Source organism: Euprymna scolopes, chromosome 29 (assembly GCF_053919585.1).
Source record: "Euprymna scolopes isolate OS-2025 chromosome 29, ASM5391958v1, whole genome shotgun sequence".
Lineage (NCBI taxonomy): Eukaryota > Metazoa > Mollusca > Cephalopoda > Sepiida > Sepiolidae > Euprymna > Euprymna scolopes.
Window position 1 is genome coordinate 75,840,913 of NC_136510.1, and position 6,335 is coordinate 75,847,247.

At 34.6% G+C, this 6,335-nt stretch overlaps 1 pseudogene; it reads right to left on the reverse strand.

Annotated features, from left to right (window-relative positions):
- Positions 1–3,610: 3,610 nt before the first annotated feature.
- LOC145252897 (5S ribosomal RNA) lies at positions 3,611–3,727 on the reverse strand (annotated as a pseudogene).
- Between the last annotated feature and the right edge of the window lie 2,608 nt (positions 3,728–6,335).

Here is a 6,335-nt window from a genome sequence, read left to right on the forward strand (position 1 = left end):
TTATTATGCTATGAAATTTTATTTACATATTTTAATATAGAAATGCTCCCTCCTCCTGTCTCTCTTTATTCGTAATGTCTTTTTTAACGAAGTTTCATACTAAGAGCAACTTTTTTTTATTATCTGTAAATACTCTTTATTATATTTTTCATTGATATTATTGCAATACCATTTAATATATTTTCTTTTTAATCTTAGTCACTTCTTGCCCAGACGTTAATTGTCTGTTATTTATTTCGTTTTCTTTTTGATGGCGGCCATTTTGTTTTCAGGCTTGTTTACACCAAGGTGTCGCTCGTGTAAAATTCTTCAACTGGCCAATCATCATCTCGATTTTCCCGTTGACATGTTTCTAGCTGTCTCATTGAATAGTGAATCCCCTCTCTCCCTCATTGATGTTGAGCCGACATCCTAGATGTAGTGAAGAAATAGCAGAAGTTCATTATGTATTCTTTCCTTTTGTTTTGCAATAGGTAACGAATCAATAAAACACCCAAGGCAGAACTCCTAGACAGAAAAGCTGACTGAATGCTATCAGCTCACCGGCCAAAAACAAGACGGATGTTTCTCTTCGCCACGTCTTTTTCGGACCTCATACCCGTGACGTCATATTATGAAAAGTACCCCTTATTTTAATTTTAACCTTCTCGTGAAATTATTCACTCTTCTGATACTTAATTTCATCTTATCAATACTTATTGATAAGTACAAATCGCAAAGGAAATGTTACTCCGCAAACAGGAAATAATGGTCAGACGTGTGTCAGGTGACCTTTTGGGAGGACAATCTATCCCGTAGGAACACTAGAAAAATTGTTACATTTAAGGAACTCTTCATCAGTAGCGATTAAGTTAACTAATGTGAGTTTTTACAATGATACATTGAGTGCATGATAACTCAAGTCGGTAAAACAGAATCCCCGGACTGAATAAAAGATGGGTAACGAGGCAGGGATAAAGGTCAAACGCCATAAACAAAACAATCGAACTATATGAACGTACGCCGAATGATGTAACCATTTTGTGCAAGAGAAAACTATGAGGTTTTCATATTTGTCTTTCTCGGAAAGTCATGTGAACGAGGCACGCTCAGCATTATAGAATAATCTCAGGCAAATGTTACCTCCGATGTTTGTCCGTCTGAGTTACTTATTTCGTTATGTTAGAAAGTTAAGTTTAAAGAATTAAATAACTAGCTGCGATAACATTTGTCTCATGAATCTATTTTGTTCTAATAAAACAATATATGAAAACTCTCAGCGAACGTCTCCTTATACTTTTCTATGCAAAAAGTTTTATTCTTCTTAGTTAAACAAATTAGAGATCATCAACAGACACTAGACGAAACAAATGCTAATAAAACGCGACGAAGAGAATAAAAAGACCAGCATGTATGCATATAAAAAGTTTATTTAGTTTATTGAAAATATTACAAAATAATGTCAAATAATATACGATATACGCAAAGAATGGAGATTATTAGTCGGAATTATTATGTGACAAAATGTTATAAGAAATGGCTTAAGAATCGATTATAAACGAAAGGAATCCATAGTCCATGCACCTATGCTGCTGGCAGAGAGAAACGCAGCGCCCACAGCTGAGTAAAATGATCCTCCTCTTTAGCGTTTCATTGTGTTTTCGTTGCCAAGTTGGATTCTAGAGCGAAAATGCACGATGCCTCACAAGAGGTAGCCATCAAAAACGTCGAGAGACCATCTTGGATGAAGTATCCTCAGTCTTGGAGGACCGCTGTGATTTAGCATTGAATACGAAGGGTGTGATTTTATTTTATTGTTTATGATTTGTTAATTTGCATTCTGTAACAAACATTTAATTTTATTCGATTGTAATTTATAAAAAGTTTGACCTCCCCTTTCAGATGCAACACATGTGAGACACGCAGTTGGATAACTAAACACATTTCACTTGGATGACATGAAGTGAAAATCCAAGCATCAGAATACGAGCACTAGCGTGTTACATGTTCCATGCTACAGTCACAAACTTTGATGTAAAACATATAGAAGTTAGAGAACAATTTATTTCCTTGTGTTTACAAGAATTCAAGAATTGATATCAATGTGTAAATGGATTTAATATCAATACTATTTAATGCGTTTCTGTGGTCAGATCGTCATCTTGAAATTCCCCTTCATGTGTTCATGTGATAATCTTCATATACTCATTATTATTCATTATGTTCCACATGTTAAAATGCCATGGCAGTTACTTGTTAACCTTCTGGCTGTCAGGACAGTAGTGAGAATGGTGGTCTGAGGAAACAGAGGGTTTTGCTAATTTCCGATAGTATTATATTTCGTTATCTCCGGTTAGACTAGATTTCATACTGACATAAGAAAGCACTTACTATTAATTCCGTATTTCTGTTATATAAATTAATAGTGATGTGACGATTAATCAGAATCGGAAAAATCGGAACGTTTTGGGGTATCGGGATCAGATAAATGTTAGCCTATTTTCCAATACCAGAAACCATTATTTTGGTTGATTGTTTTTATTTTACGGCATATCAACCCTTTTCAGGTTATTTAATACCGAATCTAGTTATTTTGAGGAACGATTTTTAATGGAGTATATATTTTTTTAAGTCGGATTCTGTTTAACCCATAGTTGGGACCCTAACAGGTACTACCACTCCGGGTCAGAGTGGACCTGGGAGCAATGGCAATTAAAGGGTGGCTCCACACTCCCCAAGGCCCGCAAGGTGGGGCCTCACCATCGGATATAGTTTTAGGTCATATCCAGGACCGTAAACCATTATTTTAATCGTTTCTATTTCTTTTAATCGTTTTAATCGTTTCTATTTATTTCTTTTTGTTTAGAACTTATTTTTTTTTATTATTGGTACTAAAGCTAAAATGATTATTGAGCATTGATTTTAAATTACCAACAAAACTAAAATCTATAAATCACTAATCCCCTTCCATCCACACACACAAGTGTACTTTTACGTTTACGACAATACATGTTCATTTTTTTTTTTTTACAGTCAACCGAAAATCAAACAAATAAAAACAACTCTACAGCTAAATATTTGGAAATTTTAAAATAATTGAATCAGTATTTGTATCGGAATCGGGAATTTAAAACAGAATCGGTAATTGTATCGGAATCGGGAAAAAATTTTTTGAAATCGTCATATCACTAATAATTAAGTTGATTTAAACTTTGCTATGACCACACGTAGATGTTGTCATGCCAGCGTTGACACGGTGATCCTCGTTTTAATTTTTATTTCGTCATCACTTCTAGGCATATCTTAGATAATTCAGTTTCAGACCTTTTGGTATGCCGAAAGAGTTTTAGTACTTTACAGTTGACTGCTGGGGTGTTATAATTATGATTTGACTTACATTTACTTCAGTCCTTTAACTTGGATGTGATCTGTGAGTCTGTTGTCAGTCATATGTGGCTTCCTTCAGTCTTGACAGACTATGGATACCCACTGCAAGGGTGCCTGCGCATGAAATTTGTGTGGCAAGAGTTGCACAATCTCCAACCACGCCCCTCCTGAGTCAGCATTGTTGTATACCAGTGACAAGGGAAGGTGCAGGGTGACTGGAAACACTGCCGAGATGAGCGGAGAGAACATACAGTGCCTAGAATTTCCAAATGTTCACCCATCTGGTACTAGCCAGGCTCAACGTTGCTTAACTTCAGTGATCTGACGAGAACCGGTGTGTCAACGTGATTATACCGTATATAGTCAGTCATATATCTAATAGTGATAAGACGATTCCATTATTTTTCCCGATTCCGATACAATTACCGATTCCATACCAAATTCTCAATTCTTGTACAATTACCGATTCCGATTCTTTATAAATTTCTCAATATTTAACTATAAAATGATTATTTTATCCTGATTACTGTAAAAACACACACGTTAAATGTACATACATTATTTTCAAATGTAAAAATCAAAATTGTGAAGAGGGGGGTGATTTACAGATTTTAATTTTACTAGTAGATTTAAAATCAATAAATGTTATTTTATTATTTTATTATTACTATCAGCAGTGAAAGATTTTATTTTAAACAAAATCACATAAAAAGATAATTTAAAGAATCGCTTTTGGTGTCGGTAAATAAGCACACAGTTTTCCAATTTCGTTACCCCCCCATTTCCTGATTCCGATTAATCGTCTCAATGCTAATATCTAATTATATGATTTTGACATGTTTCTATTTTAATCAACAATATTGTACAATTTATGCATAAAGTACAACTGGGAGTATGTAAATACTATAAATCCAAGCTTTAATGTGAAGCGGTACTTTTCTCAAAGTTAATAATACTTTGTTTTTCTCAAAGGCTGCTTATCCTAGCTTTATTCGCTGTATAACAGCTGCTAATCCACGATTATTTTACTATTAGTTACTATCGGTTGTAGTTAGGATTGAACTCTCAACCTCTTGATACCCCAGTTCGAAAAGAAGTAGGTCGGGTGTTACAGCGGCTGAAATATTAGTAAAATAGCGACCAAGTGTTTAGTGGCACAACAAGTACGGTCTAAAACTAGGAAGGAACTCTTGCCCAGATAACACCAGAACAAAACTAATATAATCATAATCCTACATAAGGATACCATATTGTAAAATGTTTTTGACTTGTGATGGTGATTGTTTTGGTTACTGATCTGAATTACGCCGCCATTTTTGTTCAATACAATGTCTCAAAACTTAACATATATTTACTTGAACTGAACAATAAAAAAAAACGGGAGTATTGCATGTAAGGGTTCGTCTGAGATTTTTTTTTACATTTTATTTTAAGAGGTATTAAAGATTAGTATGCGTGATAAAGTGGAAGTGCGTTTATTGCTAAAATGTTTGTGTAAAAAAAACTAAGTCTGGAGGAGAGTTAAGATCACTGATTTTCTTGAAATTAAGTTCTATTTTGAACTGAATTCTCGACGTATATTTGATAGCTTTTCATGTTTATATCTATACATTTAGCTTAATATTACATATAATTAAACTGGTCGTTTGTCGAGTCTCCTGTTTGTAGAAGCAAGGTTTCGCTCTTAAATACTATATAAACGCAGATGTGTACAGTGTAATTTTTGTAGTACGAATATTTTGGCTGTATATATGCAAACATATTTCAGCTCGAGATTATTCAAAGTCTAGCTCCCTAAGGTCAGGAAATGTTTCGTTAGTAAGCTGATAGATAATCGGACATATACGATATCTTATTAAAAGCAGATATATTCGGGAGGACATTGGCGGTAAGGGAGATCGCCAACAAAGACCGGTAGTGATTGTTCTCGACAAGCAGATCAACGACAGTAATTGGAGAATGACCTGAAAAAAGTTATTCTTAGCTTAAATCATAAATTTGAAAGATGGGCGGTTTAACTAAGATGTAGATTGTAGACGCTTGCGACAAGATCTCAGCGACATAACACACTTGTCTGTGTTTCTATTTACTTGTCTTTTCACGAAGGCACAGTTCAACGCAATGTTTTTTTTTTGTTGTTTTTTTTTTTAGTGCGGGGATAATCCAGATCCCTCAAAACATAGGGAAATATTAGGAAAATGCTTTATGTAATTTTTAACCTCCAAGCAATATTTATATCGCCTTGGTCGACATAAACCAAAGCAACAAAGAAAATGTGTAAAATGATTTCGCTTTATTCTATATGTTCAGTTATGTATAATACTTATTTACTCCCCCCCCCAAAGCAGAGTTCGACACAGAGAGAACACCCAGCTCCCCAAAAAGATTGATTAAAAAAATTTTTTTCTCAGTCTAAAAAGTTTTCTCATTTACGGTCTAAAACAGAAAGACGAAGTGTGGTATCCGAACACATACTACATTTTGCTTTTAGCCAAAATCCCACTGTGTCGCATTGTTTCTTGTTATATATGCAAATTGTAAACCGTGCTTCGTATTCGATGATCACCGATACTGTACAATCGACACGATCAGAATAAGATGGACGAAATGGTTTATGGTGGATCCGGGCATAGTTATAAATTTATAGTCAATAAGCGGGTGGGTGCCGAAAGGAATCATTGAACTCAATTAATTTGGAGATTTAATGCTGCTAAGAGGAAGCTCATTTCCTTTAACAATTACAAAAAAGCTTCTCAGCCACTGATTGCCATGACTATTTTAAATTTCTTTGTTCAAACTCATCAACTTGAGATTCACAGGCAACATGAATTAGAACAAATATATTGTCAAGGTTGCTACAAAGAAAGTGGGCTGTCTCTACTGTGCTAGAAAATTACTTAGACTTGATAGTATACTATAAATCCCGCTATATCAACCAAATTCCAATCCCATCACCGTAATATTGCACC